Consider the following 14206-nt stretch of genomic DNA (forward strand, 5'->3'; position numbering starts at 1 on the left):
GTAATGTCAGTACTTGTGGAGGGGTGCGCGCATGTGTGTGGGGTGTGTGTGTGTGTGTGTGTGTGTGTGTGTGTGTGTGTGTTGGAGGTCAGTTAGCAATCCTGGAGATGATGTGGAAAAGAAAAGAAAATGTGTTTTAGGGCAAAAGGGAGTCAGTGAGGGGCATCCTTCCAACAATTGTCAATGGCTTTTGAAATAAAACTTTCCTTCTTGGCGTCCTTGCTTTAAACAGTTTATTGTCCTCAGTTATCAATCATTTCTCCATTCAGATGCTAATTACTTTCCAAACAGGGCTTCACCCAAAGCACAGCCAATGTATATTCTGCTGCCATAATGTTTGTCAGGAAGTTCACAAGTCTGTTTCATGGATTCAGGGCAATACAATATAAATTAATGTGCTGGCATTGGTTTGCATTCTGAAAACTTCTAGAATTGAATGAAAGGCATTGAATAGGGCTTATCTTTTACTTTATTAATTTATACTGCACCTGCCACGTTACAAAAGAATGAAATATTTTTTACCTTGAGAAAATGAATATATATGGATGCATTTGGTTTCTATTAGAAATACTGCAATGGTTGCCATGAGCTAACAAATCAGTTGCTATAGGATTGATTTTGACTTATGGTGACTGTCTGCATGTTAGTGTAGAAATGTGCTCCCTCAAATTTTTAATGGTTGATTTATTTTTCAGAAGTATATTTGCAGACTTTTCTTCCTAGGCACCTCTGCTAATCTCAAACTGTCAATTTCTTTAGGTTAGGAGTGGAGGCAATTAAAAGTGTGCTCCATCCAGGGTTCCCATAGTAAAAAAATCCTTTTGACATTTTTGCTGGTCTCAACCCTTTTCTTTCTCTTAAAACAAAATGATACGTAATTTAAGTACAATAAGAAAATAAAAGTTTACAGTTTTGTTTTTATTCTAAATAAGACAATTTACTACAAAGTAATGCTGTTCTCATCCCCAAGAAAGGTGATCCAACAGACTGTGGGAATTATTGAACAATGTCATTACTATCACATGCAAGCAAAATATTGCTGAAAATCATTAAAAATGTTTAACCCAGTACATTAGCTGGTAACTGATAGACGTTCAAGTGGGGTTTAGAAGAGGCCATGGCACCAGCTAATGTCAGATGGATCCTGGCTAAAAACAAAGAATATCAGAAGAATGTTTGTATTTTCTCTACTAAGCAAAGGTGCTTGACTCTGTGAATCATAACTAACTATGGATAATATTGAGGGGAATGAGAACCCCAGAATACCTATTTGTGCTTGTAAGAAATTTATACCAAGACCAAGAAGCTGTAATCTGAATGAAGCAAGGGAACATGGCATGATTAAAATTAGGAAGGATGTATGTGAGGGTTGTATTCTTTTTTCCATACCTATTTAGTCAGTGTGCTGAGCAAAGTTTGTGAGCCTGCACTCTGTGTAGAGGAATGTGGCATCAGGAACAGAGGAAAATTTATTAACAACTTGTGTTATGCAGATGATACACCTTTGTTTGCTAAAAGTAAGGCGGACTGGAAACGCTTGCTGCAGAATATCAAGAACTATAACTTTAAATATGGATTAAGTCTTAATATCAAGAATACAAAAATCCACACCACTGGTACTGGAGAACATTATGCTGAGTGAACTAACTCAGCCCCATAAGGACAAATACTGTATAAAACCATTATTGTAGAATATGAGTATATTCTACATAGTATATTCTATATTGCAGAGTATGAGAATCCAAGGGAAGGGGAAGGGTGTAGGCAGAGGGGTGAGGATGGGCAGGTGAGACTGTTAACCTTAGGGTTATACACAATTTGATGGTTTGGGGTGTATGTGAAGGAAATGGGAATGTTCCTATGTGAAAAAGAATGTATTCAAACTGTATAAATAAACCATAATAATAAATAATAAAAAATCATAATAAAAAATCCTCACCACTGGGTCAAAAGGCAACACCATGATATAGGGAGAAGTAAAGTTGTCAATGATTTAATCTTCTCTTAATAAATAATCAACACCATTGGTATCAGCAGTCAGGAATTAGGATACATATTGCACTGGGCAAATCTACTATCAGGGCCCACTCCCAGATACCAAGGAGCAATGCTGTCAGTTTAAAAACTAAAGTATCTGTGATGTAGGCCATGGTCTTTCCCATCACTTGCTCTGCATCTGTGAGCTGGACAATGAATAAGAACGACAGAAGAAGAATTGATGCCTTTGAGCTGTGGTGTTGGAGAAGAGTGCCGAATATCCCCTGGACTTCCAAAAGAATGAACAGATATGTCTTGGAAAAAGTGCAGTCAAAGTGCTCTTTGAAGGCAAAGATAGCTAAGACCTATCTCTCATATTTTAGGTATGTTGCTTGCAGAAGCTATTCCTTGGAAGGGGACATCACACTTGGAAAGGTTGAGGGTCAGGGCAAGAGAAGAAGATTCCTCAATGAGATGGATAGACACAGGGACTGCTGCAATGGTGAGTGCTCAAGTGTGTCAGAGATGAGGAGGATGGCACAGGTTAGGACAGGGTTTAGCTGTCTTGTTCATAGGGTCCCTGTGAGTTATACTTGATACCTAATAATAAATGCTATTTTTCTGCTCAGCAACGGGTTTATGCAAAATTAGGCAAATTTTTAGATCAGTTCACTTCTTGATTATTATTTAAGTAGGTAGAAGGACTCAAATCTCCTATATGCAGAACAGATTATCCGGGAGGCTGGGCTCTATGAGGAAAAATGTGGGGTCAAGATTGGTGGACGATTTATCAACAATCTGCGTTATGCAGATGACACAACCCTGCTTGCTGAAAATGAAGAGGACCTGAAGCACCTGCTGCAGAGGGTCAAGGACTGCAGCCTCCAATATGGATTGAGGCTCAATGTCAAGAAGACAAAGATTCTCACCACTGGACCAATTGACAGCATCAGGATGGATGGTGAAGAGATTGAGATTGTACACAGCTTTAGTTTGCTTGGCTCCACAGTCAACAGTCTTGGCACCAGCAACCAGGAAATTCAAAGGCGCATTGCCATGGGAAAGTCTGCTGTTAGGGACCTCTCCAAAGTACTGAAGAGCAATGGTGTCTCTCTGGAGACTAAGGTGCGTCTGATACAGGCCATGGTCTTCGCAATCACTTGTTATGCATCAGAGAGTTGGACAATGACCAGAGAGGATAGAAGGAGAATAGATGCTTTTGAGCTGTGGTGCTGGAGAAGAGTATTCAGAATACCATGGACTGCTAGGAAAACAGATTTGTCCTGGAAAGGGTTAAACCGGGTGGCTCCTTGGAGGCAAGGATTCTGAGGCTCTGTCTAACATACTTTGGGCATGTTGTGAGGAGAGACCGGTCCTTGGAGAAGGACATCATGCTTGGGAGGTTGGAGGGACAGCGCAGGAGAGGAAGGCCCTCTATGAGGTGGATTGATTCAGTGACTGGGATAGTTGGGATGGGAGTGTCAGAGACAGTGCGATTGGCATAGGACAGAGCAGAGTTTAGGGCTGTTGTACATAGGGTCGCTATGAATTGCAAGCGACTCGATGGCACATAACAACAGATATCAGGTAGAAAGACAGTTGCTCAGTTTATATGCTCAAAGTGCTGGCTAGTGGACACATTTATCTTTAATATTTGTTTTATATTTTTATCTTTTTTTTATCTTTAATATTTGGCTGGAAAAGTATGAGTGCGGGAATCACATCCTAACACTCGAGAGAGTTGATATCAGCTGCCATAAAGGTTACTTAACAATTTTAATTTTAGATTGATACAGATCTGGTAAATTTCTTTCTTCAAAAGCCATTCTTTAGAATTCTTTTCAAAGCTGAGTATTTCCCACTTTTCTAGTAACTCCTAGGCATTTAGATTGTATTTCTAAATTGACTGACCTATTTCTTGATAACCTGGACACCTTAAAAAGGTAGGTAAACAGGTGACTTAGCAAAATATTAGATTGGGGCTTTCAAAAGGTCTGCCAGATCGATTTACCAGATCAATTCCTCTCTTTACCTGAGTGAACCTCAAGCTCATTGCCTCCTCAAAGGGACAATCACTAGTGTTTGCAATGCTTAAGTTTATGTATTTGGCACTTGATACTGAAACCTGGTTCCATCACTGTCTGAAGCTCTGTGAAGTTAGGCAAGTTACATAACTCTTATTTGTTCTGTTTCTCCATTGGTAAAATGAGACTGACAATATTACCAACATTACTGGATAATTGTCATTATAAAGTAAGTCAATATGTATAATACCTTCAGATCTATGCTTGGCAAATGATAAGTAGTCAGAGTGTTAATTTCTTTCCTTTTTTGATAACTGCTCTGACTTTTAATAATGTTAAATAATTCTCTTGTAAGGAAAAGAGTGGACTTTGCAGAAGTCATAACTCCCTTATTATGGAATTATAGGTTTCTAATAGAGCTTTGTCACTAAGCAACATCATGATAAATGAATAAAAGATGAAACTTGTCAGTGATTTCCTCTTACTGAGATCCATAATCAACACATTTGGTACTAACAGTGAGAAGATGAGGAATGTCCACTGCCAGGGTCTCTCCAAACAAAAGCAATAATATCAGTTTTTGACTGCTAAGGTGCACCTAATTCAGGGCATAGTCTTTTAAACCCCGTGCTATTCATGTGACAGCTAGACAATTAATAAGGATGACAGAATAATTGATTATTTTGAGTTGTGGTGGTGAAGAGTATTGAACATACCATGAACTGCCAAAAGAACAAACAGATATGTTTTGGAAAAAGTGCAGCCAGAGTGCTCCTTGGACGCAAGGTTGTCGAAGCGTCATCTCACATACTTTGAGCATGTTGCTAGTAGAGGCTGTTCCTTGGAAAGAGATGCATGCTTAGAAAGGTGAAAGTTCAAGAAAAGAGAGGAAGGCCCTTAATGAGATGGATTGACACAGCGACTGTAGCAATGGACTCAAATGTGTCAGAGAGAATGAGTATGACACGAGACAGGTAAAGCCTCAGCTCTGTTGTTCATAGGGTCACTATGAGTTGTGGACTCAATGGCACCTAACAATAACAATAGGACTTTCAACCAGCCATCCTCAATTCAATCATGACTGATGAAGTGAAACTGAAGCAGAATCAAACTTGGAATACATGGTTGAAGAGGGGCAATAAGAAGAATGGGAAATCTAAGTTGAATCTCTAGAATAGGAGGTTTGGAAGGAGGTGTCATGACCGATTTCAGGCTGATTTGGGAGACTGGATTATTGCTATAACTGTGGAAAGCAACATACACTGAAATTAGGCTCCATTTTTGAACCAGACAATGTTATTTCTGACTCTGCCTGTCAAGAGATTTCGTTGCTCTGTAATACATATGCTTCCTGTATTCTCTAAGTGGGAGACTATCCAGAAGCTGTTGACCTGGTGTATTTCTCCATTCTGTTAATCATTCAGGTTTGCTCACATTTTACAAATTTGTGCTCTTTCTACTTTCTCTACATTGACCATAACTGAACTGGGAAGAATGAATGGTTCAAAGCACTGGGCTCTAATACAGCAGAAAGATGAAGGGGCTAGAAACCCTCTTTCCAGAAGGTAACTGTCAGGGTTAAAACTCCAGTTGACATTTTTATTCTATTCTCATCATAATGACTAGATTTCTAGGAATCTTAGAAGTCATTTCCAGCAGTAAAGCCTTGAAAATCTTTATTCATTTTGACTAATTTTTTAAAAGAAATGTCCCACAAGTAAGCTAAAACAGCAAACAAAAGCAAATGACTTTTACAACACAGGGAATATCTGATAATGATTTCTAGGTTCAACTATCAGCAGCTGATGGTCCTGAGATTTTGAAGGACTTAGCTGCATGTTTGTTACCTCCCTGTCTATACCTTTTCTTCTGAGAGAACAAAACTTTTCCCAAAATCACACTCCTTCTTTCTGCCATGTCCAAGAAATTTCTGCATAGGTCTTACTATCTATAACCAGTGCACCTGATTAGCCTTGACTGAAAAGAAGTGTTGACTCTGAGTATTTTCAGGAATCTGTTTACAAAGAAAGGGAAATGGATATTGGTCATGCCATTAGCAATGCTTTTTTATCTTAGTAACCTATGTTTATTGATCTTTTCTATCTCAATGAAAAGCTCTTTTATTGTATTATCTTTATTATTAGTCATAGCACAATAATAAGTATATATCCCATTATATAACTAGGGGAAATATATAGTATACAAAAGGTAAATACCTTGCCCAAAGCCTGGCTATAAGTGAAGGCACAATTCAGACACAAGCTGTATGATGCTGTTCTGCTGCTTTCACCCTCTTTCCCATAGTAATTGTATTAGAGTTAGAGGTAAAGTGAATACCTGGCACCTGCTTGAGAGAATGAAATGAGACTTGTCAGTCTCATTACTACAGAGAAGATTCCTTTAGAGTCTTCCATATACGAGTACTGACCTGAGAATTACTTTGTCATTGAAAGTGACCCAGAATGAATTCTTTTGAAGCACAGCCTCTCTTCTGAGTCCATAGACACTCTGGTCTCTGTACTCATTTCAGGATTTCGATCTTGATCTCTTGTATACTCCTGCCGACGATCCATTTTTCTATCAATTTATGGCAAGTCCCAGTAAAATATAATTCTTTCAGTGTGGGTGACCCTGGGCCCTTCTTGACTTGAGACATTCACCTTTACAAAATGAAATCTTTTCAAGAAACACACTGTCAGCCTATCTCCTTTTAATGTAAGAGGAGCTCACAGTTCACTGACACGGCCATCTCATGTTCCCCCCTCAGATTGTGCTTGCACCTGATTTAAATCCTAATTGTGCCATCCGCTGTGGTCCAGACGACTAGCATTGTAAGATTCTCATATAGAGTAGCTCCTTGTTTATACTAGAGAAGTGTACCTGCTCTTGTGTTATTACCATTGACATTTGTGTTGATTGAGTGGACACTGCAGTAAACACGGTAAGGCTCTTGTGCTTGTTGTTCATGCTACAAACTACGCTTTTCCCTCCACTTCCAACACACTTTTAGCAAAGATCTTTCTTTTTTCCAAGCTCCAATGCAGAAAAGACAAGCCACTCAGCATGTACGATAAATCCATAAGACCCAATGTAAGGACTAACAAAGGCTATTCTCAACTCCTTCAAGCATTCCTTCAGACTATTCTCAAGATTTTGAGAGCATCTTAGAGTTTTTTTTGAGGCCCCTGGGTTCCACCATAGAGAGTAAATAGTTTGTTTTGTTGTATACTGTTTCTGCGGCATTTACTCGATTCTGCCATTATAACATGAAAGCAGTCATTGACAATACATAAACTAGTAAACATGGTTGTATTCCAATAAAATTTTATTTGTGGACTCTGAAATAGAATTTCCAATAATTTTTAGAAGTTGTTGTTGTGTGTATCAAGTTGAAACTGACTCAAACGGACCCTCCAGAAAGTTGTCAGAGGCTATAAATTGTATGGGAGGTGATCGACCATCTTTCTCCTACACAGGAACTGATAGAGCTCCCTAATTTATACACATCACAAAATATTATTTTATCAGTGATTAAACAGTGTAAAATACATTCTTACCTTACCCTGCAAGCTATATACTGTGTTGACCCTCGAGGATGCACTGTAAAGAACACCTCTAATAATAATTTTCGAAAGATGGAAATATGCTTCAATACCATACACTTAAAATTTTGTATGTGCCATCTAGTTGCCTGTGACTCATAACGACCTAATGCACAGCATCTCTGAAACCTGCCCTGTCCTGAGGGATTCTCACTGATCTGACACACCTACCCCCATTGCCCCAATAGCTGTATCAATCCATCTTGTCTGGGATCTTCCTCTCCTCTTCTGAGTATAATGTCCTTCTCCAAGGACTGGTCCCTCCTGGCCACATGCCCAAAGTGTGTGAGATGGAGCTTCAAGATCCTAGCCTTCAAGGAGAAATTTGGTTTCACCTTCTCCAAGATAGACATATTTATTTTCTTGGTAGTTCATGGTCTGTTCAAGACTCTTCTCCAGCACCACAACTCAAAGACATCAATTCTGTCATCCTTAGTCATTGTCCAGCTCTCTGACACATAGCAAGTAACTGCAAAGACCATGGACTGGATCAGGCACACGTTAGTCTCTAGACTGACATCATTGCTTTTCAGTACTCTGGAGAGTTCTCTGAGAGCAGATTTTGCTAATTCAATTAGTCTTTTGATTACCTGACTGCTGGCACCAAAAGTATTGATTGTGGAGCTAAGCAAGCTGTAATTCTTAACAACCTCATCTCTTCTCCATCTATCATGGTGCTTCCAATTGGCCCAATGATGAGAATTTTTGTCTTCTTGATATTGAGCTTCAATCTATTGAAGACTATAGTTCTTGACCTTCTATAGGAAGCACTTCAGGTCCTCCCGAGTTTCAGCAAGCAAGGTTATCATCTGTATAAGGTAAGTTGTTGATGAATTTTCCTCCAATCCTGATGCCACATTCTTTTTCATAAAGCTTCCCAAATATCTGTTCTGCAGATTGAAAATATATGGAGATAGGATGCATCCATGACTCAACTCTTTTCCCGACTTCGAACCATACACTGTTTCCTTGCTCTGTTCTGAGGACTGTTTCCTGGTCCAACTATAGGTTTTGCACAAGCACAAATAAATTACCTGAGGAACTAAACTTTTATTTGATTTAGAGGTAATGAATTTAATACCCTGTGCCAATCCTATATTACACAGATCTGCTGTTGTTATGTACTGCTTAGTTGACTGTGACATATAGAGATCCTAAGAACAAGAGCACTGAACCCTGCTCTATCTTGAGCAAACCTCATTTTATCTGAGACACCTGACCCCATTGCCATAGTTACTGTGTGGCCTGTTTCTTGGGGCCATGAACATCTCTATGAAAGGGCCAGAGGGTATAAGAATAGCACAGCCCCTCACTGTTCCAGGGCAGAAAGCACATAAAGAACCCGTAGCCTAGTGCCATGGTGCTTCTAGAACCACACTGACAGCAAGAGGTTCTTAGACTCTACATTGACATCATTGCTCTTTAGTACTCTGAAGAGTCCTTAACAGATTTTCCCAGGGCAGCTAGTATTTTGATATCCTCATGGCTCATGCTAAAAGTGGATCTGAGCAAAATAAACTTCAACCTTTTCTTCATTTATCATGATGTTGCCTAGTGGCTTGGTAGTGAGGATTTTTGTTTTTTTGATGTTGAGATGCAGTTCATATTGAAGGCTACAATCCTTGATATTCTGCAGCAAATGTTTCAAGCCCTCCTCAGTTTTGGCAAGCAAGGTTATCTTGTTCACCTAGCCCTACACACATAAAGCTAGAGGTCAAGTGCTAAGGTTGAACGTATCACATGAAGAGTGAATTATAGTAAAATAACTACTCAAGGATGTGAGTGCTGGTGGCCTAATGGTAAAAGCCATGCTGTAATCCCAAAGATATGAGGTTCAAATCCACCAGCTGTTAGCTGCTCCACAGAAGGATGAGAGTCTCCTTCTGTGCAATTTACTGCCTCTGAAAACCTGCTGCTGTAGCATCAGCTATGGGTTGGTTCTGACTAGACAGCACACAACAACAATTTAAGGAGAGAGAAGCTAGTCGGAAGTTCAAGCAGTTGTACTCTTCTACATTCCTGCCAAAAGAGGGTTGGCCAGGAATGTCATGTAAGGTGTAACGGAAGAGGGAAGGCTTTCTACCACTGCACAGTTATTTTTTAGTAACCAGGTGATATCCTACCTATCGTAGTTTCTACAAAATGTGAAGGAGGTCTGTTTGGGGTCCTTTCCCCCGCTTTTTGAACACTACTTATTTGTTGTTGTTTGCCATCCAGTTGGAACCAACTCGTTGCTGACACTCCAGTGGCTTTTCAGAGGCAGTAAATTGCACAGGAGGAGAATGCCCCTCCTTCTTTTGCACAACAGCTGGTAGATTTAAACCTCATGCCTTTTGGATTGCAGCACTACTTCTTACCATTAGGCCACCAGTGCTCCTTACTAGATAATTAATCAAAACGACTCTAATTTTTAAATGGAATCTCAATTTTATCTTACGGACTTTCAAACAAGTGGAATATAATAAATTAAAACATATGTTTATACGTTTACACACAATGTTACAGTTGTTAAGTGCACTGGAATAAATTTCCACTCAGCATTTTTATCTACAGCTTAACAAAACACTAGTCACTGTGTCAATGAATTTCACTGGAGATCTTCCTCTTTTTTGTGACACTCTACATCCTCAAGTAAGATGTTCATTATTAGAGACTTTTTCCTCCTGATAACATGTCTGAACTATAGGAGATGAAGTTTTGGTATCCTTATTGCTAAGGAGCATTCTGGCTCTACTACAGTCAAGACAGATTTGTTCATTCTTTTCACAGTTGATAGTGTATTTAATATTTCTTTTCCCCAAAAGTATTACATCTGTTTCTAGTCTCCTTCATAGCTTTGGCATTCATCTAAGGTGTTGGAAAACACCAAGGCTTATGTCTGGCTCCGTTTAGTCTTTAAATTGACATCCTTTCTCTTTATTCTTTTAAAGAGTAGTAAATACTTAATGTAATACATCATTTGATTTCTTCACTGCTTTTTCCAAGGGTATTATGTGTAAACCCAAGTAAAAGGAAATAACTGAAAGCTCTAACTTTTCCTTCATTTGTCAGTTATTGTTTCAGTTGTGAAGTTTTCTTGCTGTGGAGATATAATCCATTCTGAAAGTTACAGTTCTTAATCTTCATCAGTAAGTGCTTCAAGTCTTCTTGGCTTTCAGCAAGCACAATTATATCATCTGTTTATGGCAGGTGGTTAACGTATTCCTCCAATTTTAAAGAGTTCTTCTTTATAAATGTTGTTGTTGTGTACGTCAAGTCAGAAGTGACCAATAGCGGACCCTCCAGCGGGTTTTCAGAGGCAGTTAATCATCCTGGAGGAGACTGTCCATGCTTCCCCTGCATATTCTGGAATGATATAAAGTTATTCTGGTCACCTTAGATTTCCTCTTTATAACGATCATTAACTAAGTTAGTTTGGAATGCAGCCCTCCAGGGGACAGTGCAATCTATAAATGGCTGCAATTGATTTTCAATTATACCTAGTAATTTGTCAAATGTTCACTTGAGTTACTTTCATGTTTATTGATAGTTTTTAATAATCTATAGGTTACTATGTTATGATCTTTTTGGATAGTTTTTTTCTTTCAATATTTGTAACTTCAGATATAATTAGTGATTCTTCATCAGTTTAAAGAGCTATTAAAAAACCTTTAAATATGCATTCTAAAATGCCCTTGGCTGGCTTGAATGTCTTAGGCTATGAAGTTCATTCCAAATAGTCACGATACAAAAATGAAGCATTTAAGATTAGCTTACATATACAAACTGTTCCATTCAAACCTATGTAAATCATCTTTGGTTCAATTATGTTTATTCCATCTGTTTTTATCACCTGCTGTTAGAATAATTTATCATTTGTACACAGTATTAAAATGTAAATGAATCAAGAGAATAAACACATCTGTGGACTATTAATAAAACTACATTCAGTAAGTGAGCTAAGTCATAATAATTTATTAAATTTCACTGCCCATATATGCTTGTAATTGTATATTGAGTGTATATTTATGTAATTGCATAGTAGGATCTATATGATTCATACTTCTCTGAGCATAATCTGGATGCACAAATGACCTATTCAAAACTAGAGCTGTTTACAGATATCACAGAGCCATTCTTCACTTTGCCACAGGAAACGACTTATTGGAAGTAAATAAGAAAAAAACACATCAGTTACGCATTTTTGAGTTTAGCAAATGATTGAAAGTATAATTCAAGTTATAGAGACCTACTAAATTGGTTCTTTGAAATTCTTCTCTTAAACGCCCGCTGACCTTCTTGTCTATTAAGTAGTGTATTTAGTAGTTGCTGATCTGTTGAAGATTTACTTTTTTGAGGAAATGACGTGAGCAGATTTGATTAAGTATGATCAGAGTTAGATTGTACCTATCTGGCCCTTCACTCATTTTGCCTGAACCACACCCTAATCAATATCTTTCCCATATAAATTAATTTGAGTTGTTTCAGGGCCCTATCTGGAGACAAAAATAAAGAGACATGACCAAAAGCACTTACAAAAAGGGCAGGAGATAATATTTAGGTGAGACCCAGATAAACAGCAGGACTTTAGAAGTCTACTTTGGGCATTCTCTTGCCTTCACCCCGCAGAACCAGTTCTTTCCAACTGCCCTCTGATTAGCCCCTCGGGATAACTCTCCTGTGAAGGCCAAAGTCTTAATTCATCCAGCTGTATTTGCATGTTGAATAAACTTGTATTCCAAACAGATTTTGATAATGCCAATTTGTTCCTACCTCCTTTCTGCCTGGTGCTCTTTCTTGGATCCTCAGGGCTTCAGGTTCAAGTCTAAACTCCTCAATGTGTTCAATGTCGCTTGTCAGGTCCTTTAGTGTTGGATGACTCCTTTTGCCTGCCTCTTGGTTCATCAATTGTCTGTTTACTTGGGAGTTGACTTACCAAAAAGATGCAGGTGGCACAAGTTGAACATTGTATTATTTAAGAATAATGAAGACAGTGGCATCTGAGAGCAGACTGTTCCAGATTTAGAAGCATATTTTTAACTTTTAACTTCATATCTCATACTTTGAGCATGTTCTCAGAAGGGACCAGACTCTGAAGGATATCGTGCTTGGAAAAACAAAGGGTCCGTGAAGCAGAGGAAGAAGCTCAATGGGATGGACTGACACAATATTTAGTACAAGGAGCCTAATCCCACCAAAAATTGTGAAGATAGCACTGGGGGAGGGGAGGGTTTCGTTTCATTGCACATAGCATCACTGTTAGGGAGAGTGAACTAAATGGCACCTAAAAAAAGAAGTTCTTATGATACATCAATCAGTTTTTAATTGTTAATTTAAAGGTTGGTAGTATGAATTTACTCAGTAGTACAATAGGATAAAGATCTGGTGATCTTCCTGCATAAACATTCTAGTGCAGAAGGCAGTCATAAACCAGTTTTACTCCATCATGAAGGATTGCTATGAGTTGAAATTTCTTGAAAGTGCTTAACAACAATAACATTATTAATTCTTTTAGGGCCAAATTGTTGTCGTTAGGTCCTGTAGAGTTAAGTAAAATCTGTAATAAACCTATGAGCAAAAACTTGAACCCTGTCCTATTCTGTGGCATCATCCTCATTATCTCTGACATACTTGAGACCATTGCTGCAGCCATGCAATGAATATTGTTGGGAGAATCTTCCTCTTTTTTGCTGACCCTCCACCTTTCCAAACATGATATTCCTTTCCAAGGAATTGTTGTTGTTAGGTACCATCGGGTTGAGTATGACTCACAGCGACACTGTGAACAACAGATCTGAACCCCGTCCTATGCAGTCCTCACAATCTCTGACATACTCAAGCTCACCCTTGCAGTCACCTTGTGAACCCATCTGGTTAAGAGTCTTCTTTTGTTTCATTTCTTCTTCACCTTTCCAAAGCATGATGTCTTTCTCCAAGAATAAAGTCTAGTTATATGCCCGAAGTATGAGAGATGAAGCTTTGCCTGCTTTGCCTCTAAGGAGCAGTCTGGCCACAGTTTTTCCAAGATGTATCTGTTCTGTTTCCTGCCAAAGGAGCTACCAATGATTATTATGATGATTAATATTGTGTTTCAACATGACATTGACATGATTCTTAGTCTATCCTGTGTGTTATTAAGCTTAACCCTATGATGTTAATGAGGCAGGCTTAGTAACAGTTTTATAATAATATGATCAACTTGATCTGATGTAGAGATAAGTTCCTCATAGATAGTGCCTGCATTGAATATATGTATGAACTCTGGAAAAGCTAGTTAGCTTTACTTTCTGATCTTGGTCTCATCATTCCTCTGAAGCCAGCAGTCTGTGGCTCTGCCTATTAACTTTGGACTCCTCCACCTCCACAGACAGCTTTCTCCTGAGGTCTGACCCTTGAATCCAAGACTAATTAGCCTCTACAAATACGTGAACTATTTCATTGACATGCACTCTCTATATCCCTTCCACTCTCTCTCAGTCTTGTTGACTTAGAGAATTTAGCTTAAGACAGTAGTGTTTTGTGTGGAACTTAAAAAAAATATCACTATTAGCCTAGGTATCATACACTGATTTATTTATCCTCTGAACACTTTTTCAATGGATATATCAGAGGCAAGTTTGAAAG

The sequence above is a fragment of the Elephantulus edwardii genome, unplaced genomic scaffold (genome assembly GCF_000299155.1).
Source record: "Elephantulus edwardii isolate Elephantulus edwardi_28Jun2011 unplaced genomic scaffold, EleEdw1.0 scaffold00098, whole genome shotgun sequence".
NCBI classification, from domain to species: Eukaryota; Metazoa; Chordata; class Mammalia; order Macroscelidea; family Macroscelididae; genus Elephantulus; species Elephantulus edwardii.